Source organism: Erithacus rubecula (assembly GCF_903797595.1).
Source record: "Erithacus rubecula genome assembly, chromosome: 2".
Classification (NCBI taxonomy): domain Eukaryota; kingdom Metazoa; phylum Chordata; class Aves; order Passeriformes; family Muscicapidae; genus Erithacus; species Erithacus rubecula.
In genome coordinates, this window is record NC_136685.1 from 99251117 (window position 1) to 99274483 (window position 23367).

At 39.5% G+C, this 23367-nt stretch overlaps 1 long non-coding RNA gene across 1 annotated transcript in view; it reads right to left on the reverse strand.

Moving 5' to 3' along the window:
• Positions 1–413: 413 nt before the first annotated feature.
• Positions 414–23367, reverse strand: part of LOC306798188 — a 44922-nt gene continuing 21968 nt past the window's right edge. Inside the window, exon 2 of the long non-coding RNA XR_013773294.1 lies at positions 414–778. This is a non-coding gene — a long non-coding RNA (uncharacterized lncRNA). The remainder of the gene's footprint in view (positions 779–23367) is intronic.

Consider the following 23367-nt stretch of genomic DNA (forward strand, 5'->3'; position numbering starts at 1 on the left):
TTGCTTCTCTTTTCCTAGGAGTACCAGATACTACAAAGACCTTTTCCTCTGTGCTGTACTTACACCTACCTGATCTTTCAGAAAGGATCCGGTGCACACCTTTGACAAGCAAAGTTATTAATCTTAATGCAAAATCTGCACAGGAATTCTCAAATAATTTCAAAATTATACATATTTACGAAACCTATAACATTTAAACATTTGGACCTATGCCTTCCCCCAAAAGGCTCCTGAAAGTATTTTCCCAAGGTATTTATTTTTCTTTTTTTGGTAACTACATCTTGTCAGAAATATGAAATGTAATATTGATAACCTCCATTTATGAGTTCATTATGGCTAATGCACGCATCAAAATCATAGAATTTTTCTTCTTTTTTACTTTGTATTATCCAATCACAGACTGCAACAGCACAAAATGCTTTATTCTTTATTTCATTCAATATAGTAAGTATTCTGAATATTCTTTACTGACAATCTGATTTTTCACAAAGGATTATTTGCAAAACGAAAGATGGATATTCTGTGAAATGTTTTACTTGTCATCAGTTTTGTGTTCTTATATCTCAGACTGAGACATCCTTTGACAGATAGGTTCAGTTTCCAGAGGAAAGACTAGCAGTTGCTTTCTCAAAGGCTGGACCACACTGCTCCCGTGTGGTTTCTGAGGAGAACAGAATGGGCTGAAATGACTGTTCAACACAGAAACTCCTCATCCCGTGCTTCTATAAATCAGGTCCTTCATATGTTTCTTAGATGGCACTATGCATTCTCTTGGCACCTGACAAAATAAAAATGACAGCGACAAATTTCAAGCAGAGAGTTTCTGGGGTTTTTTAAGTCCACTGTAATATTAGTGCCGGTATCTAACTCCTTTAAGTAGCTCAACTCTTGATTATTAGTGACTAATAACCAATAACGACTAATAGTTTCACACCAAAATAAAGGAAGGACTCTGCACTTGCTGAGAAGATCTCCTCAGATACCAAAATCAGTGTCTGGGCTGCTTCACCTTCAGGACAGAGACCCATGTCACAGGGGCTGCAGTGAGGAAGCACCAGTTTCTGAGAGGAATGCTGCACATTGGCACCCAGGGACATAGAACCACTAAATATCCTGAGTTGGAAGGGACCCATCATCAAAGTCCAACTCCTGGCCCTGTACAGGACCACCCCAGGAATTGTGGTGACATTGGTCTCTGTCAGGCACTGTTTGCCATATGGCTGCTATTCTTGCACATCAGACAGTGGGAATGATTCTTTCAAGGACTCAATACCAAATGCAGTAAATATTTTTAGTAAGAGTGCAAATATTCCTCTCCCGAGATGTCTAAGAAGTCAAATGATGTTGATGACCAAGTATCATCCCAGCAGAAAGCAATGCCAGGATCCAGTCCTTCATTTGCAAAGTATTTAATCCATTATACACAGTTACATCAAATGAGACAGATACGGTTATTCTGGCCTCTGAACCACTAACACCAACCATAATAGAAAAATTATCTGAAAAATAATTGTATGCTGACTAGACTTGTTCTTCAAATATGTGTTAAGACCAGTCACATTTCCTGTAAAGAGGTGACATTTTCCTTTGATTAGTACACAGCTGATTTTACATTAATGCCGTCAATTCTTTTCCCATTGATCTAAATTGTTCCTTTATACCCAAACTGCAAAGAGATAGTGAGAACAGCTCCTACTTTTCAGAGTAAAAGTATTTTTTTTACCAGTTTCATCAGAAAGGCTTGCCTTCCTCAAAGCCTAACTCAAAAGCTTTGAGGGATACATGTGGATAGAAGAGGTGGGGGAATGAAAGAGACCTTAAAAAATAATTCCATATAGAAACAAGCCTTACAGAAGAAACCTCAAAGAAACCCCAAAAACTAATTCTACCCAACTCCCCCTTTTCCCTTTCTATGGAAAACTAGCGGACTGACAGCTCATATAAATAGAGCAGACGAGTTCAGCATGAAGGCAAGAAGGAACAGAAATTCCTATTGGATTGTGGAAGCAACAGCTATCCCAGAGACTGTTACTGTATCATCTCAGATTGTTTGCAGGCCCCATTTCAATTAAAAAAGACATTTGTGAATCAGACAGAAATGTGGTATCTTAGAACAGAATCAGAGGATCTGTCAGCATTCTGCAGAGTTTACTTTTAACACGTACCAGACCTTAACCACATGCACACAGAGAGCAGAGCATAATGAACACAGACTTTAAAGTTCCAATGGTTCATAGACCCTCAAAAGGGATGAACAGCTCTGAAGAAGATGTTATGGTGCATCAAGCAAATCCTCCTTAGCTCACACAGTTATTGACCCGAGGCATCACAATTATTCCTTCAGAGCCATTAAGGGTCAAATGTGTTAATCCCACTGCCAGCACAGATTATTTGTTACACATTTTAGTGAGTGGGATAAGGAGGATGTTATATGGGAACTGCATGCACTCATCATTTGAAGACTACCTCTCGTCAGTCTTGATACCCAGGGTCTTACATTACTGACAAGACACAACAAGGAGTGGAACAGGAAATCAGAGCAGCAGGGATAGGTACAGAGCCACCAGAAGCAACATGTCCTCTTGGGACAACCCAGCTGCTCTCCTCCCCAGGTTCAGCTGTGTGCTCACTGGCACAGAGCTGGAGAAGAGACATTTTCCTTTCAAGTGCAATATGCCCACAAAGCACACAGAAACTGCTGTATCCCTTCATTCCCTCTGGGGAAACTTTCCACCAGATTGCAAGGAAGTGTTTTTGTATCATTTTACATCTGCAAAAGCCAGTGGCAAGTGGAGGCTTAAACAGAGACAAACCTAGAGCTGTACCAGCCAAGGGAAGGAGTCACCTGGAATACTCAGCAACCCTTGGCAGAGCACTGCCAAATAGCCAAGTTCACAAAAGCTAGCATTTAACTGCAAGACATTTCCATGTGCCTTTCAGACCTCTTGGATGAGCACACAAATATCTCAGCTGCCTATTCGAAAAGGTTTGTGCACATTTTTCATCATCAAGAAACACGTTTATACCCTCCTTTGTGGGCAGCATCTTAAGGAAGCAGCTCATTCCAGCTCCAGGAGCAAAATCCACGGTAAAGAAATCAAGCCTTCATCAGCCTCTGACAGAAAAATGCTGATGTGTAGTAGATGTGACACAGATCACATAAATCAGCATTAAGTGACTCCTTTCTTCCTGGTGCCAAAATTGTCATAACTAGCAATTTCAGACTTATTAAATCTCTGTATTGGAGTTCTTCACCTTTTCAAAACAGAACAAAACAAAAACAAAAAGCAAAAAAAAACAAGAGTAAGTATAGCCAAGATAAGAATAGCTTGAAATGCCTAAAAATATTTTTAAACTATTGTTTAGGTCTCTTAAATTTACCCATGATTAATAATCCCCTGAAAAGCTATGCTAAACAAATGTAGGTTTCATTTGGCTGATGATTTTCTGTTGAACTTGCCATGGTATTTTTCCTGAAAGCAAGGACACAAAGTGGGCTATGCAGCAGTGGAGGTGCCTCAGTGGAGGTAAATGGGAGCTGTGCCTAAACCTCACCGACTATGGAACTCTGCCCTTGGATACAATATGCAAAATATTGTCCCCTTAACACTGTAACAATATGCTAATAACACCACCTAACCCAATCTATCACGGCTGCAGTCCTCTGCATCATTCCTGTGGCATGCAGATACCCTTTAATCATGGAGTAAGCCAAGAGGATATATATAAAAATAGCACACAGCATGAAGATGAATATAAACCGTTTGCTGCATCATCTCTCAGAAGACACAGTAAAGAAGCACAGAAGACTACCCTGAGGTTCCTGCTTTGCTGCTAGTAAACTGGAAATCCTCATTGCACAGCAATGCCATTTGATACCTCCCCTCATGTTGTACATTACTCTGTCCTGTAAGATATACACATATATGCTAATATATTATTAATATGATAACAGAGGGCCTCATTTTCCTGCAATTTCTTAATACTCAGTTGGTAACAGCTGCACTGCAGCTTCTGTTAAATTGTTTTCCACTAGCAGAATGGTTCCATGGGCAGGATAAAAAAAAAAATAGTGTCTTCATTTGAGGTTTAAATTGGCCTCAAAAATGCCATCAAAATATTGCTTAATATATGCATTTTTGCAAAGTGTGGGAAAACTCTTCAGTCTTTGGATTATTCATTTGGGGGAAGGAAAACAGATTTTGGCTATGTGCAACCTCAAATTGCATGCAGGCCAAACATTTATAATTTCCTTCATAGATAACTGAATATTACAGAAACCTAGAGGGAGATGGGAGACAAATGAGGAGAAAAATACAGGAAGAAAATATTTTTAGTGTACACCATACAAAATTTTACAATTTCTTAGTTTTGCATGTCTTTAAGGGAAAGACAAGTGAGTACTGCAAACTTGTTAAGTAGACTATTGACCTGTAAAGCCAAATTTTATAGCAGCACCAAAACATTTCACAGCTCCTTAATAGTGTAAGTGGAGAAACTGGATTGTCCTTTTCCAGCTCTCTTTGTAAAGACAGTGAAACTCAGATTAAGCAAGAGCATTATCTCAACTAATATGTATGCAAGAAGTCAGAAGATTTGAGTTAGGCATGCTTTGAAAATATTTTTTAATAAATATCACTCAATTGACTGAGAACAGATGTGAAAAATGAATAAATAGTAATATGGGAACTAACATCCATTTTCCCCTCAAACCCACAGATCCATAACAGTACCCAGCCACACTGGGCAAACAAAGATTTTCTACTCACTTAATAGGAACAAGAAATTCAAAGCCATCTTTCTTGTGTAACTGCCCTCCTGTGATGGGAGGAAAATTCTTTTATGCTTTTATCTTGAATTCAGTAAGTCCTGTGAGAGGGGATTGTTTACATTTGGCCAAATGTTTTCATATTTGTGCCAATTTTAAAACCACGTATTTCTTCTTTGCAGTGATTATCCATGCTGAGATGATGACCATGTTTTGTGTTATTCTCATCTACTTACAAGTATAGCTAAGATTTCTACCAAAACAATTCCTTTAAAACATGCAAGTTAGACAACATCTTTTACATACAATCCAAACTGAATATAAACAGAGGTACTTGGTAAAGGCCTTCCTCTGTGGCTACCATTATTCACAATAAGTGTTTTCAGTTTACCCTAGATGGCAAAACTAGAAACCAGATTGCAGCTTTATATTCAAAAGCTAGTGAAGCTCATGTCACTATTCATAAAGTAATATGAACATCAGTCCCAGGTATATGCTGTTGGGAATGCTCAATGAAGATCAACACTTCAGATGAATTTTTAGTTGGTGAAATTACAGTAGGGGCAGGGCATTCAGAAAGGGCTGCTCTATGCCTCCTATTCCCTATTTCCTCTTGGGAAACTGAGTCATCACACCATTTTTCCCTTCCCTTCACTTTCAGGTGAACCTATTTCAGGTTCTGGAGTACCAACTGATTCACACTGATGCCCAGATCTAATCCTAGCACCACAGTACCAACTACAGAAGCTCGAGTTTCCCATCACCTATAAACGTGCCAGGGCAGCAGACACTTCAGCATGAGCAGAAATCAAAGCCTGTGAGCAGCTCCCTTGACTTCAAAGGTAAGTGGCCTGAAGTAGCAGATCAATAATGGCCATAGCTATCTCCAGCACACAGATAAAACTATGACACAGTTATGTAACCTGTATAGCAGGTCCCTCAGACATCACTCAGACACTTTTCATTACTAGAAGGAGTTTATTGCTCTTATCTACAGAACTGTTTCCTGGTCATGAACCTTTATCATCATATAGCTACTTTAATGCTGTTGGTCACTGAAATCACTTGTTGGGTGTTTATTTATGAAAAAATGCTAGTCAGTAAGTTCTATTTTTAGACATTAACATCTAACCATGTCAGTAGCAGATAGATCCTCAGCTCCCTCTTGGTGAGCACAGAACACATTAAACTGCTGCGACAATGACAGAACAGTTGGAAGACCCCATTCTTCAGAGCTTCTATACTATGAGAAATCTCTTCCTTGGTTTTGTCAGATATGGGCAGCCTGCTAAAGCTGTTTCCCCAGGACACTCACTTCTCTGGGCTGAGCACCAGAAAGGACTTGATTTGAGAGCTTTTCCTGTTTTCTCAGTTGATCAGAAATTCAACACAATGCATGTTGCTCCAATTTAAAATAAACAAACAAACAAACAAATAAATGCATAAATAAAAGGACAAGAAAGCAAGTCTGCGCAGCGAACCTCACTGGACGTAAAGCATTGTGTGCATAAGGGCATAAGGTCTCAGAATAAATGCTTTTTGATAAAATGCCCCCAGAGAAAGTAGACTACTCAAGTAGTCTCTGCATCAAGAGATTTTCTGCTGGATCTTCTGCTGATCACTCTTTTTACCAATCAGCCCAAGTGGTTTTAATCTCCCTTTTGTCCCTGTCACAGGACCTAAATGTTTCCACTGCAAGTTCTGAGACTTGAGTGTCACTCTGAGCTCCACAAAGCAGATGCTGAACTGACAAGTTCACTGAAATTTCTACCAAATTTTTGTGAAATGCACCCATAAATAAAGTCTGTCAACACTTGCTGTTCTACACTGATTGCCAGCATCTCACTATTCTGAAAATAAATACCTCCTACAAATACTTTTAGTTGCCTGGAGTACTAGATGTTTAAATAGAAGTTAAAAAATACAATTTCAAATATGGATTGATGATCTTTACTCACTCTTAATGAAAATCCATCAAACGGGTGTGAAAGATCAAATCAGTCAGTTCCTGTCTGTTTCCACTGCTGGGCTTCAATGGCCTTCAAACAGTCACCCATTCTGCCTCAAGTTATTTATGACACCTGCTTTATCATGCAGTTATGCACTCAGCAGTGCATTTCCAGGTTTTCTTAAATCCTAGGGAGAGAATAATTCTTCCATTATTTCTTGTTTCTAAATGTCTGAAAATCAGAAGTATTCAAAAACTAACTCAGGTTACATAAAAGCACTGCTTGAGCAAAATTCAAGCAGAACAGAAAATATATTCCATTTCAAAGCACGTTGTTTTTACAGTTTTTAATTATTTTTTTCTTAAGAAAAAAATAAGGGAGAGTTTTAAGGAACAGCAGCATTTGCTGTTTGTTATAAACCAGTTGGCAGGTCATAAAATGGGTTGGGAAAGCACACATACACCCCAAACAGCAGTTCATGTCTCAAACCAGTCCTGACACTGTTACAGACAGGCACACTGACACTGACTCACCACTCTGAGGAGCAGTACTTCACTAAAGGTGAGTACCTCTGCAGTGTAAACTGGCTTCACCCAACTATCACTCAGTGGTACTTGTGTTACTACTTACCTGAAGAATCCACCCAAGGTTTGTAAGGAAGGAGAGGAGCATCAAAACAGTCAAGAATTTGCATTTTCTCTATCTATGGGCTCATCATACATAGTATAGTCTACCCCCTTCCTATTATTAAAACTGTATGGATAAGTGCTTGCAAAATCATCTACAACAGCAGGTCAATATAGAAAGAGGTGATTTCTGCCTGACAGCTTTTTAATTTAAAGTGTTGAGGACTTTAAACTGGATTCAGGCTATGCCTCTGTTGGCTAGACAGTGACTATCAAATGGTCTGAGCAACCACATAAATTTCAGAGAGACTCCTCAGCACAAGGGGAAACACTTTTACAGTACAATCCCACATTCTAAACTCCACCATAAAAAGGCTAAAGTTAAAAAATACAGCTCCAGTTCAGCTGCTGATAGACAAATAGGTTCTCTTAGATTAATCAGCCTGACTTGATTGCCCCAATGTTACTTCTAAAGTCAAACTGAGCACTAGCAAATGAAACTGTGCTACAGATTGTGTCATTCCAGTCCTTAACCAGAAGCCAGGAGGCCAAAATCCCATCTCCAGCAAGAGAGGCATGAATCTTCAGATTCAAATGCTTACCCTTCCACTCTTATCCTCCCATTTGACAAAGCACAGAAGATCATTACAGTCATCTTTTCAATGAAAGGGAACATTTATTTCAGACATGCAAAACCAGGCAACTTAATTATGACCCCTCTGATGAGACAGTTCCTAGATTTTCTATCCACATGTTCCCAAGCCCATTCCCAGGGGAACTCAGTGGTAACATGAAGAGCGTGACCGTTTATTTGGCTTAAGGAACACATTAATTTATCTGGCTTATGGAATTTAAACATCTGACGAATGACAGTGTGGTTGATTTTATTCATCAGCTAATTGCTTTGCCACCTGGAGCTGCAGCTTTATATATTCAGCTTATAAAAGATCTGAAAAGGATCTCAATTATTCTTTAATTTGTTCCTTGAATTTAAAGCAGGAAAATCTGGCTTAATCAAACATTGTCTCAATTCTATTGGGATATGTCTAGTTACCTTATAACAAGGTAAGCTTTCATTTAATCATATGATATGATAATTCCCCACTTTCAAGCCAAGTATCCTCTTAGTTACAATCAATTTTCCACTGAAAAAATAAACATTGTCTCTTTACTGAAATCCCTATAGAGGAAAATAGTCCTTTTAAGGCAACTTGCTGTTAGTACAACCACCCTAGGAATTTTTGTGGTGGAATTCATTAAACCCCCTCATTTAGCCCTGAAGGGTAAATTGTGATATCCTGCTTTTTCAGAAATGACTCTTCACCCAGAGGATGGTTTTTTGGCATAGTTGAAAAAGTCTGATAATGAGCATTTGGGCAGAATGGTGGGATAAGCAAAATCAGGGGGTTAGCTTTTATTTTGCTGTATAAAACAATTTTATGTAGCATCCTCTGAAAACTGACTGCCCAATAGTCCTTGTACTTATTTTGACAGCAAGTAACAAAGGAGTAAGAAGACATATCAAGCACAAAGTAGCTTTTCTCCAAAGTAGTTACAATTCTGTGTTTCCATAAGAAGATAGCACTAGAAATTATATAACTGGGTCAGAGCCCTGCATAGTCACATAAGATTTTCCCACAATTGCACACCCTAACAAACCACTTGCCAACCCCAGTCCCTTTTCATGCTTTACCAGAAAAGCCAAGATCTACAATGAGAAAGAGTACAGGAGAGATCACTGGCAGCCTGAGTGTCTAGGTAAGGGCACTACTATGGAGTTTGCTGTTTGGAAATAGCAGCTAAATTTAGGAAGTTTAAGATGCCATCAGGTGGAATGTGTAACAAATCTAAGTGTGTGTTTGTATAGGAATAACTGAGAGGAAAAAAGAAAGTAAGGAAAAGCTAAAAAAGAAAACTTGAATCAATGGAGTGCTTTAAAAATGAAGACTCCAAAAGCAAGTCTTGCTGGAAGAAACATCCTTCTGATGAAAACAGCATGACAGGCACTGGAGAAATAATTAGACAAGGAGATGATATGAGGACAAACAGTGAAACTACTAAAACACAAAAATTATTTGTACCAAATCCCAAAACACTATGGAGCCAGGGGTAAGAAGGGATAAACTGGCCCTGCTGGTGCTTCTACAGGCCCTGAAAACAACTCGTGTTGTGGCCAGAGCACTGAGGACCTGTAACACTGGGCCACAGAAAGGTGAGTAGCAGTGTAGAAGGAGGAGTTTGAATGAGAGAGTAAAGCAGCTGTCACAGCCCCATCAGGGTGGTGGAATGGTTTGGCCAGGTAAACAGGATTAGGAATGTTCTCTGATGAGGAAGACAACAAAAAAGTGACCCAATAGAGGAAGCAAGTGCAGATCTACCTAACAGACCTACCTAACATTTTGTATCTCAAGCTTTGATAATATATTTGATAATATATGTCCCAGCTCCAATTGCCTTTCCTTTGCACAGGAAGCTCCTGATTTTGCATCTCTGGAATTTTATAGTTCTCTAATGCACACTAGTGGCATTAGCAATAGTGATTTATATTATTAATATTAGACTATATATTAATTGTTTCCACCTATTCTTTTTCTTTTTAAATTTGTACTTAGATTTGAGAAATTGGAGCAACTGAAATGCGCTAAGTGGGAGCAGACACTGGTGAAGTATTTGGAGGACAGGATTCACATCCACTGAAAGTAATTTCTCCAGAAATTCAGATTCTCACTTTCTCTGGAATATTTTACTGCCTGCAGGACATGACATGAATATAAATGCACAATGGAACTTGGAATTCGAAGGCCATCAGCTTGAGTAAATACTCTAGAAGAAACTTGGGATTTTTGTCATGAAGCAAGTGTTTCTGTATCCAAATGTTTTGCTCTGGATTCATGAGACAGAGTGGAAGCATTAGTGAAGGAGCCTGGTATTTGGCAGCACTTCCTTGAGATCTCCCTGGAGCTCTATTCTGTGGGAATGTCAACTTTGCTCTCCTCTAGCATCTGACACACATATGAGGTTGAAGCAACAGCTGACTTCTCAATCGGCTTTGTTCAGTGATTTCAAGCAACATTTTTAGCACCAAAACAGTCTTTTAATCAGCCTCATTATGGCTTCAAACAAAGCTGCATCTTGGATGCACTCAAGCTACTGTGAATTCCCAGTCTGTTTACGCCAAATTCTAAAAGAGGGGCTTATCTCCAAAAAGAGAAAAAAAAAATACTTCCAAGGCTAACACCCAGACATATGTTTTGCCTTACAAATATCAAAGACAGAAATATGTTTCCTTAATGCAACATGTGATTTATGCATCATGCAACCCATAAACCAATCTATAAAATGGCAAAGTATGAATTCAAACAAGTGGAAAAGTCACAAGAAGAATTTAGACTTAGGCAGTCTCCAAAAACTACATTTCAAGGCAATATCTGAACAATAAAAAAAAGTGCAGCATGGGTACACTACCAGCTAAATATTCATACTTGCTTCCCATTGAACTTGCCTTTTCTGTGGAGCAGAAATGCAGTGTGACCTACAAAGTATCACAGAGGACAGAACGTGATAAGGTCTGCCCTGGCTTTTATACAGTGCCAGCATAACAACAGAGAGGGTTTTCAAGAGTTTTGTAAGAGTATAAAAGCACTGTATCCAACAGAATGACTCCTGGCATGTATCAGAAATACCTACCAGATACTTACTACTATAAAACACTATAAAGAATGGAAATGAAGCATCCTTTGCTACAGCTTTTAGATCATCTACCAGTGCTCCTCCCACTTGTTGAAAAACTGCCAAGAGCCAATCCTGAGAGCCATATCTATCTCATGAGGATGCACATGTTTGCATATGCTCAGCAAATGCAGATATCATATTTGGAACTCAAGTGTGCTCCTTTGGCCTATTCCTGTTCTCTGATTATGAAAATAGCAGGGACAACAGTAGCCCCATTAGGTTTTGGCTGACATCAGAGAAACTGTCCTGGCCAGCAAGGAGCATGTACCTCATTCTCCCAAAAACATGTCAGCAATCAAGTGGAGCACTCAGTTAGAGCTATTCAGTGCTTTCCTAACTTTTCAACGAATAGTTTTCATTTTCTTTAAAAAATACCTACCCATGGAAAACACATGTTTAATGGAGACAGCACTTCCCTTAAAAATATATATATATTATATTCATCTTCTAGCTTGTGCTCCTTTTTTTTTCTCCTCCTTTATCTCTTGCTTCCAACAACTAATAAAAGTAAATGAGTCCTAACCTCTCCAATTTTTAGAAACTGAAAAGGAAAAAGGGAAAAAAAGGGGAAAATAGCAGGGGGGGGGAAAGGGAAAAACGGGGGGGGGGGGAGGGAAGAAAAAGAAAAAAAAAAGGAAAAGGAAAAGGAAAAGGAAAAGGAAAAGGAAAAGGAAAAGGAAAAGGAAAAGGAAAAGGAAAAGGAAAAGGAAAAGGAAAAGGAAAAGGAAAAGGAAAAGGAAAAGGAAAAGGAAAAGGAAAAGGAAAAGGAAAAGGAAAAGGAAAAGGAAAAGGAAAAGGAAAAGGAAAAGGAAAGAAATCAAGAGTGGGGGAAAGGGGTAGACAACCAAAATCAAAATAACTTGTAGAACAGATCTTTTTCCCACGTTTCTGAGCTCCAAGCACTGCCAGACTGAGCAGTACTTCCCAGGCTCAAATTAAACACCTCTACCAGTGGTGACCTCCTCTCCCACTGCTCTGCTTGCCAGGGGCAGCCAGCTCAGCCTTAGAGATCCTGACAGTGCTGGCAGGAGGTGCTGTGAGCTGAAAGCCTCTGGAGCTTGAACATTTTTTAAAAAACTGTTACTCCATATAAAAGTAGAGACTTAGCAGAAGGATGCAACTGCATCCCTCTGTTCTCTGAACTGGCTGTTCTCTGATTGAACAAACTGTACTCTTAAGCATATCCCTTAATTTTAGTATAGCCCAATAATATCAATAATGCAATTGTCAGGAGTAATAATAAACTAATGTTATGAGAACTATCTCATCAGTTTCTGTTTAAGCTCAGAGTTTCTGTCTGTTCAGCTCCTTCTCACACAGAAGACGTGAGAAAATATAAGGAGAGAGGAAGAAAAAAGCAACTGGAAAAAAATATCCAAATTTTCTCTGCCAATATCCTACAACAGCACAGACAGCTTTCCTACCAGCAGAGGCACATAGCTTTAATTCCTTGCACAGCAGTCTCATTAAAATGGATATGTCCTGAATGGACACCACAGCTAGAATTTTACACATGAATTCAGGTATACAGAGCTCAGCACCAGATTCAGCTGGGCTGATCAGAGGAATTTATAATTCTTTCAGCACCACTCTTTTGATAGATACTATTATTTCAAGCTTAACAAACCTGTCTTCCACAAGAATTTAGTACCTTCCCACTCTTAAAGAGGAATGGATTTATCCCTGAAATAAAGCAGCGCAGGAAAAAAAATCAAAAGAGTTATTATCAAAAGAGTTATTTCCAGTAGAGGAACACAGTTCAATTAATTAAAAAAAATCTCTTGAAAAAGCAAAAGTTTATTTTATGTCTTCCTTACAGTGGATCTTTGTCAGAAACCTTGTTACCACTTGACAAGGTAAGGCTGAAGACTTTGGAGGGAACATAATCTAAAAATTGACCTTATCCTGGAGAGAAGAAACCCAAGAAATACTAATAAGACCATCTCAGCTGAAGCAATAGAAAGCACAGAGTTGGAAAGGCAATGTTAGTGCATGCACACAAGTCAGTATTTTGTAGCAGACAATATCCCAGCAGAGAGCACAAAACTCATAATCCTCATGCTGTACAGCTCAGACCCAGGATCATTACATTCATTTGTGGGTGTGATATTGAGAGGATAGTTATTAATAAAGAAGAACAGAGAAGTGGTCAGGGAACAAAGAAGTTAAAATAATGAGACTAGAACCTGCACAACCTACAAATGGATAAAAATTAATCTATGCCTGATTTATACTTAACAGCAAACTGCATTTTAAAGCTGAAATTAGGTAAATCCAACCCTAAGATAAAATGTAAAAAGAGCTTTTGTTTTTGTTGGTGAGTGCTTGCAATATAAGCCAATGAAAGTAAGAGTTGTTATCAACTCTGAGATAATAACCTCAAAGATAGGATCCTGCCACATGCTGGAAGCATTCAAATAGCTACTTTTACATTAGATGATCTGAAGTTCAGCCTCCTACCTCCCAAAGCAAAGGCATTTGTCCTCCGGGGTAATTCCTCTGGGGTAATTCCATCTCTCTTGTTGACTGCATTCCATTTTGCAAGTCCTTCTTGAATACTCAGAGATTAAAAAAAAAAAAAAAAGAAATTAAATATCAGCATTTAGAGAAGGCAATGGAATGGCTGGTTACCTGGTTTCATCTTTTTTTCAGTCCTCTCAGGGAAGACATCTCAATAAAAGAATTCCAACTCCTTTCTATAGTGATCTAAACTCGCTTGGATTTCATCCCACAAACATGGGAAACTATCTTTTCAGCAGTCCATACAAGTCTAATCTTGCAAGATAGAGCTCCCTGAGATTTGCCATGCCCTAACTGCTCAGACAAGTACCCACACTGTCTTTAACCTTGCTTTGTTTCCTATCACTACAATCCCCTTCCCAAATAGTCAGATTAAAATACTTCCAGGCATGGGATTAGTCAATTGTGGAGATCACTCTCATGGTAAGCAACAATCATACCACTTCAAGGCTTGAATATAAGACTGGAAAAATGCTGCAGGGAAAAATCTCAATTCTAGGAAAGATAAGTATGTAAGACAGCCCTCAAATACACTGCTGAAAATTATTGTTGCATTCTATAACCTTAAGATTTGATTTCACACAGGTCTGCTGGTTTCCTCTGTTGAGGATCTACTCTTCGAAACTATTTTGTGATTAAGTTAGTATGAAAACCAGTATTTCTTCTTAATCTCTTTATGCACAGAGAACAGTAAGACAAATGTCATGTTTCAGCCCTTTCCTTAATTTCTACAGATTGCAACCAAGCCAGAGAGTCTTATTTTCCTCCAGCACATGGGGGTTTAAAAAAAAATATAAGGTGGTCACACTTAAGTTAATGGAATTGTACCCATATAAAACTGGTAAAAATAAACTGAACCCCGAATCAGATTTTCAAGCTTAAACAGACTAGTAAAAAGCTCATGCAAATCACAGTCCATGGAATGTATGCAATAGCTGCCTCATCAAACCAGGATGCTGTGTAGAGATAACATGACACTACAACCACATACTCAGCTACAACAATATAGGCAGTGCTGTAATTACAATAATGACCTCCCAGAGCTATTGTGTCTTTAATTAAGCCTTTAAGAGTAGGCATTTGCCACTTAATCCTAACTCACTGTAACTACTGCAGCATATCATCTACATTTTCACAAAGAATTACTGTGTCATATTTCTGTCAAAAAGATGAAAGGGAATATTTTAGTTCAAGTGGCATTTACAGAATGAAACCGCATGAAATAAGTGGCCCATAGATGTCCTTTGAACAGCACTTCAGACCAAGTAAATTCTTCTGTTCCCTTTCTTTCTCCTACTACTCTGCTTCTTCCCAGAGTAAACTGGGAAAAAGCAGGCGGGAGGGGCTACACAGAGCCAATATCACACCTGATTACATGGATGATAAAGCTGTGACAACAGATTTTAACCAGAATACAGTGCACAGCAACAATGCCACAAACTTAAAGTTTTCCAGTTTCATTTAACTCTTTATCACTCATCAAAGAGAAACCAGCAAATACTTCTTATTGGTGCCCAACAACTCTGTCTCTGCTTTCTTTGATTGGGAAAGCTTTCCTGAGATCCCTTTCTATTCTAAAGTATTCTCAACTAAAATAATATACAGTGCAATGGAATGTCATTATGCTATTTTTAGTGCCATTAACAAATTGTTAGGGATATTTTTCTAATAATGGCTCTAATAATGAGGAATTCTTTCCAAAAACATGCATGTGAGTAGGCAAAAGAGTTTGAAGGGTTTCTGTCTGTTGTCTGACTGGCACCACTGTTAACTCAGACATAAGGACACTGAGCAGCTCTGTCAGTTCTACTTGACTTTAACAGAATCAAAGTCATCGGGGATGAGAACAATTTTCTGCTTGTTTATTTGAGGGATTCTTATTCTAACTATGGAAACCTGTCCTGGCCCAATTTCCCCATCATTTCAATGTCTTCTTTGATATAAGTATTTTCATTTCACTATACTATTTTCCTCCATCAACTCAAATACCACATCCAAACAGTTTGATGAATAAGAAGAATTAAATAAAAAACTATGGAAGCAGTAGAGGTAGTTAAAAGTGATCATTAGCCCCTTGTGCATTTTTATATCATCACAAAATACTTTTAACACTGTCTTGCCATTGCACATCAGAGAAGAAACAAAACCAAGATTATTTTAAATTTTCTCCACAAATAAGGCAGGGTCTTTAATCAACAGTCAGCACCGATTCAAACCAAGCACTCTGAAAACTGTAGCCTTTCCAAAAGTACCCACATCCCAGTATCCAACCAGACTTGGACAGCTTCTCTGAGCCTTCTATTCGTTCTACAAGAAAGTATATTCAGTTACTTCCCTGGCTGGCCTGTAAAATACTGGAAACATAACACTGTTTACGTTAATATGCTACCTGAATGACATATAAACAAAGAAACAAACAAACAAAAAAAAAAGGAAAGGAAAAAAAGAAAGCCACCAAAAATCTTTTTTATCTCCAGAAACACGAATTTCTCTTCCAAAAAATCCTATTTTGTTATTGTCTTTCAGACCTTGTCATGCTCCTTCTACCCTTTTACAAGATCTTTCATGAGCCTGCAAAATACTCCCTGTTCACATCACAGGATAGATGTCAACTGCTGCCTGAAGTTTCTTTCTTTCTCCTTTCGCTTCCTTTCCAACCCTTTGCTGGAGTGTTAAAATCACATTACCTTCCAAGCTGATCTCGATAATAATCCACAATGGATTACTAGAGCATGAGAGAAACTGATGCTGAGTGGCTCTTTTCTGCCACTTCAGGTGTAAGTAATACTACTATATCAGGTACAGAGAGGCAACCTCTCAGCAAATTCTAATCTCCTGCCCACACACCATGCAAGTCTAGTGAAGTAATCAAGGCTGACACTGACTGGTAAAAACTTGAAAAAAATTACTTTGTATTGTAGTGCTCAATGCTTTATTCATATTACAAACTAAATTTCACACACAGAAGCGGAAAGACTTATTGATAAATACTTGTTGGCATGGACGAACAACCTGTGGAAAAATAGGTGTTTGAATGGTTAAAGGTGTTTGAAATGGTTGATGAGTATGTGTGGTTCTTTTCTGCCACTTCAGGAATAATTACTGTATCAGGTACACAAATGCAACCTCTTCTCTTCGTAAGGAAGTAATTCAAGCTGTTCTAAGGCATTCAGAAGGGTCAAGATTGTCCTATAGCCAGCATTGTCTGGGGCATCATTTAAAAATGTTTATAGAAAACTGGCCTCCTACTAGCAATAACATAAACAAGATCTTTTATTTTGTGACTGGATTGACAATAAGAAGGGAAAATACCCTTTTAATTCTTTGGCATCTAACCAAAGGAAAACAAATATCAAAATAAAACGTACAGTATTTATGCTCTGTACAAGATTATGTATTACTCTGAAACAATTCCCTTTCATTTTTTGATTAGCTCCTTCTTATGGGCAGATAATTTTGAAATTAAAACACTTCAAAATATCCAAAAGCTCAAAAGAAAAATGCTCTACATTTCTCTAAATGAAAGGCATTGCTTCAACATTTCAGAGTGCTTCTCTTCATGTTTCTCCTTTTAAAGAATGATCCACCACCCCGTGAGGATACAGCAATGTGATAGACACATCTTAAATTACTTCCCTAAGGTGAGAGAAAGGAGGTTCAGCTCTAATGAACCAGCCCTCTTGCCAACACTTTTGCATATCACCCTTAGCCAGACCCTTCTCTCCAGGCTTGATGTGAAAAGGTCATGGCCTTTTATCTAGAGAAGATAGACCCTGCGAAGTCCAACCATCTCTTCATTTCATTTGACACCAAAGCAACAACCTCTGCTTTGCTGCTACAAGGCAGGCACCTCCAAATGCCTGATCACATATCTTTCTACTACAGCTTGACAGCCTTACAGTGTGAAGGATGTGTTAGAGCTCATTCCATTTGGAAAAGTACATCTTTGACTGATGAAATTGTATCTCTCTTTCTTTCTCTCTCTCTCTCTCTCTCTCTCCCTGTCTCTTTTGAAAATGTACTAAATAATTGGAAGTTCTTCATGACAATTAGAATCACATCCCAAAACTTGTCATGGATTTCAGCAAGCTTTGGATCAAGCACATATAGGCCAAATGAGGCTGACTAGGTTTGCTTTCTTGAAGGAATTCAGGTTGAGTCTGCAAATGCTAAAATAGGTTCAGGCAGCAGCGCCTGAAAAAAAAAATAGGTTCAGGCAGTGACTGACATGCTCTCACATACTTCCACACCTAGAGTAGCATGGATTTCTTTCCCCACACACAGACAATTGCCCCCCTTTTCAGAACTTGTTTACAAAATATAATAGTATTTTGTTAGTAAAACTCTATGCAGGATAGATTTTTTTTAATGCCACTGTGCTGAATTAATCTTTCAGGTACTATTTCTGATCAAACTCTGAGACAGCTTATTTGAAAGTTACCCCAGGAGTGTGAAATGAGTATCTTTACAAAGATGTCTGAAATTCTATTCTCTCATTGCAAATTACCTTTTCACACATATAACCTTATATTTCCTAGAAAGAAGAAGGATTCAATAATGTCATTGTTGATGTTGTTTTGTTGTTTTTAAAGATTGTTTTTCCTACTATTTTGGAAAAATATGGCCAGGAATTCAGTTGGTGAAACCTTTCTGACCACAGAAGCATCTCCTAAAGCAGCTTCTAAAGACAAAAGGGAAGCAAGAGTCCAAATTAAGCATATGATTAGTAGCAAGAAATTAGCAGATATATTCAAGTCCAAACTCAGCATCAAGTTCAAGTAATCATGGATGAGTAGAGAAGAAGGTGCATTTTTGCAGAGGAGAACACAAAACCTGTGCCTTGTGAAAGCTGTGCAGCTCACCAGTGACAGCAGAAAAGGTGAGGAGTGGTTCCCCACCCCCAGCATTCAGTGGCATACATTGTTATACCCAGAACTGCTCTTGTTGAGTCTGCACTGAGCCAATTGGAAAGCAGACAGAAGCAGGTACTGATATTACACCAGAACATATTGTCACTGCTAGAGCCAATGTACCATCATTGAAGCTCCCAATTATCCCCAAGTCACTGATACATTATTTTTTTTAATCCCAAGCAACAATCTTTTGCTGGAGGCTTTTTCACACCCATGACTGAAGTATCCCTAGTGGCATGTTGGCTAATTAAGAGCAAAATCCATCTCTTGATGAAATAACACTGCCACAGAAAGAGATTTCTACAGTTAGAAAAAAAAATGTTTAATCAGGCTAGGAGGAGGAGCGTCCTAACACTTGCATTAAGCACGGGAAAGAGGTCTACAGCTAGCAATTAACAATGATGAAAAGGACAGTGATTTAAAGCATATTGCCATGACATTTTTATCAAAGTAAATGAGTTTGCTAGGCCCAGCGGCTGCATATGCTTATTGTCATTTAATGTTTGGATAGCAACACATCAGGCACCGACTATCAGGAGGTGCCGAATTTAATAAGTCATTTTGACACTGGCGTGAAACGAACAAATCAGCATTCTGAGGAATGTGTTCACACTCTGAGCAGACAGGCAGACATCCTAAGCATGTGAGGTGACACCAATCAACAAAAAAAATAGGAGGCGGGAAAGAAAGGGAGTGAGAGATGAAAGCCAGGAGAAGAAACAGGCAGTGATACCCCGATGAAAAACTAGTTCTGTCCTGTCTGCTGGTTTGCCTGGTTGGTGTCAACAAGGCAAATTTCTTTTCACTAAGGCTGAGATACACTGCATATCTTCGATGGCATAAATCTCATGTATTATTTAAGCCCTACATGGATTATCTCAAATGAACTAAAATTAATGTCATGGAAATCTTTCAGAACTTTTCATTGCTTTAGTGGCAATGCAAAATTCCTGCCACGTGCACAGTTAATCAGAGCTTGTTTTTTAGCACAACAAGGCTGGCTCTGCACATGTACTTTGAGAGCCTCTCAGACACTTTCTCCCAGAAGCCCAGAGGAGCTGTGCCTGTGTGAGAAAACTAAGGCTCTGCCTTTTCATGACTTTCAAAGCACTGGCAGCAGTTTTGATCCCAGCTCCTCCACCCTCTGCAGATTGGCTGTTTGCTCTGTCCCTCGCCTTCCAGCCCTATTTATATTCTCTTTACCTCAGGGTATGTCTGTACTGCAGAGGTACCTGAGTTAGCTATAGAACTCCCCAGCTCAGGTGCTGCTGTAGATGTGGTTGTGTGGAGCTCAGTGCAGACTAATTTACCCCCACTGACCCTAATTAATTTAAAGTTTCTTTAACTAGGCCTACTTGAGAGACTCATTCCCCACCATCATGCCCCTGTCCTCATCTCTTCACTTACAAATACTCAATATTTCACCACCAGCCTTTTCATTGAACTTGTCTACATCTAAATTAAGATTCAAAACCCGAAAGAATTGTTGGTTCAAATTCAACAAACCATTTGCAATTTGAGATTTATCTCAAACTTTGCCTTAATGGGGCTGACAAATTTCCTTTTCAGCCAGTCCTGAATGCCTAAAAATGCACATAAAAAAAAGTCTTGGAAGACAAATGTCAGCTCCTTGTCTTGCAGAGCATCAGAAAATACATTAGGATATGATAAAACAACTGTTATGATTAAGAAAAATGAGGCATTAAGGAATACAACCTAGAGTAGGAGCAGCATTAAGGAGATGTGGTGGAAAGAGAAGAATGGAGGGAGATTAAAGCATCCTCTTCACATTCTGTCGATTTCCAATCCACATAAGTAATAATAAATCTACTTTCCTCACATATACTGTTTAGACTTACTCCCCTTCCCTATTTGGACTTGTGCTCTTCCCTACAAAATATAAAAAGTTTGAGTTGACCGTCAGGTAAATACATCAACAAAGCAAAGAAAGGAAAAATAAGCTATCATTGATAGGGGAACCAAGCAATTCTATCAACCTGTATAACTCACATTTGATGGGGTATCCACTAAAAAATAAAAACCATTGCTGTTTTTCTGGGCAGATGGGAGGTCTCAAGAGAATAGTGTCAGGTTTGCAACATCAAGTAAAAAACAGGCTGAGGTGATCTCCTTACTTATTAGAGGAACTCCCAGTCCCCATATACTGTTGCACCTAATACAGTCACACATTACATTAAAAAGTTGGTGGTTATCCAGCTTTTATCCCTTCCCTCCCTTCCCAAAATAAAAGTGAACAAAACAAACTATCTTCAGCACAGTTTCAGCACTGAAGCAGAGGATAAACATTTCAGCCATGAACCTCCTGCAAGAGATGGTGCTTCGTGCCCCAGGGAGATACAGGGCACAGCACTTCCCACTTCAGCAGGGTCATGCTCACCAAATTACACACAAGTGGGGCACAGGCTGGGAGGCTTTTCACAGGCTTGGAATTCACTAGGATCTCTCTGGTAGCATATGACGACTCTGAGTTAATAAAGTTAAAAGTGTGTTATGTTGCTTGTTAAACTTTTCAATAAGGACTGAAACAAGAGCAAGAGGAGCTCTGGGACCACAAAAATCCTAGTAACAGGAAGAACTGGATACAATGCTGGACAGGGAGCAAGGAACATGCAGCTGTGAAAGACCAGGGGAGCAGGATTATTGAACATGCAGCCTTGCAAGTGTATCTGAGCCATCCAGTCACAATGTGCTACTAAAGGCAGAGCGGAGCACTGGTGCTCAGCCAGGTATGAGAATCTTCTCATGGCCCAGAATACATCCCCCTCCCAGGATTTAGTTGGCTAAGCAAACTGTTTAGCTGGCTGAGTTCAAGATCAGCTCTGTTACTGATAAGAGCTGCTGTGAAGAAAGCCAGAAGCAAGGACCTGCCCCTCATTTCCCTTGGGAACCATTTTTAAGCTGAAGCTTTACCACAGGTGAGGGCAGGGGGCTCTGCAAGGCACAAGAAGCTGGGAACAAAGAGGGCTAATAAATAAGGTTCCAGCACTGACCTCACCAACACAAAGTTGGGGCAGAAATTGGCAGGTCCAGGTGAAGATGAAGGCAAAAGGCAGTGATCAGTCAGACATAGTGCAGTGATCTCACAGCAAATCTGCATACTGGGGCACATCTGATGTCAAGCCAGGAATGCCAGTCAGCAGGCCTGGATCTGGGTCAGAGCTGTGCCAGTATGAGACCATCCCAGACACAGCTGCTGCAGGGCTGCAAGGGGCATGGGTAAAACCTCAGCTTCTCAGCAGCTCCCAAAGGACAGGAGGGGTAGGCCATCACTTCCAGCTTTCTTCACAGCAGCTCTTATCAGTGAAGGAGCTGACCTTGGGCTGTGCCAGCTAAACTCTAACCTTGCCAGAGGAAGTCCGACAAGAGGCCTGTGCCCAGGGCTGAGAGCTTTGGTGGCTCAGGCTCTGCATCAGCTGTCTCTCACTGCTACTCACAGGACAGAACATGAGACAGAAAGGAGGGTGCTGTAGACCAGCCTCTGCAACACTACCATTCAGTGTAAACTCCAGCAAGACTGAGGCAAAAGAAGAGAAAAATTGCTGAATACAAAACAAATGTCTGTTACAGTTAATTTAAAGGTCACATATCAGCTGAGGAAAATAAGTTCTCCAACAGCAAAAATGCTGTTTCTTTGCTGTGACCTCTGTGAGGTTGCAAACATTTTCTAATTTTCTTTAGAGTTCAGAAGCCAGCTCATCTACATCCTAAATCGCTGAAGGAAGAGGAGCTAGAGCAAAAGGCAGAGTGAAGGCTTCTAATACCTACATATCCTCCATTCTAGTTTAATTTTAGGGGAGAGAGCTAGCTATGGCTCCAAACTGAACAGCAGTTTGTTCTTTCATCCTTCTTGTATATCCAAACATCACATCAACAGCACACCTGTCTTCAGGAGGCAGAAGTTTGCACAGTCCAATTTAAAATTTCCTGTATCCCCTGGAATGTGTTAAAGGTACAATAAATTTTTTTACTATCTGAAACTATAACAGACTTTTCCCTCTTGTTTTTTTCTTCCCACACTCTCCCTTAGACCTCACAGTTCAATGTGTGGGCAGTAGAGCATTTTGCCCCCAGACACACATTGCAAATCAATATTAGGCAGAAAAGGCATATCAACACAAGATTAAAAGATGCCTTGGAATCCTTCATACTTAGTCAGTATACTTTCCTTCCATTTAGTTATGCTGGCACTAACTCCATGCCCAAGAGGGCAGTGCAGCTCTGGCAATCTGATGGGAAGCATCTTGGTAATCTGCCAGACACAGTACTGCACAGAGCCCTCATGGCCCTGCAGAAGAGTTTTTCCTCCCTGTCCTCTGAGCTGATGCTGCCGAGCTTTAAATTCAACACTGTCCCTAAGCCTGCATCACTGGAGCTACAACTGGGTCATGCTGGGAGTAAATGCTTCAAAAGAGACCTGTGACAGTTTAAATAGGCACCCTCCAGTTGGGAAGGAACACAAATGCACAGATATATCCCTTTGCTTCCAGATTAAAATTAAATAGAAGTGATACCAGAAACACTTCCCAAAAGACTTGTGGAGTCTGCAAACGCCTCTACTTTGTTCTGTGTGCAGTAACCCATTTTGCACCTCCTTTTTAAAACACTGGCTCTTCTCTACTCCTACATAGTTTGTTGTTATGTTGCCTCATTCCAGTCGTGTTGCACCTGCTAAGTATGTTCTAAATCAGGGACACCACCCAGAGAGTTCAAGTTAAATAGGAACAGGAGAACTAGACCCCAAGGGAGATTTACCCTCTGCGTCTTCAAGCCCAAACAACTCTATCTTGTCATTCTTTCAAAATGAGGTGGAGAAACCAGAATACTAAATTGCATCAGGA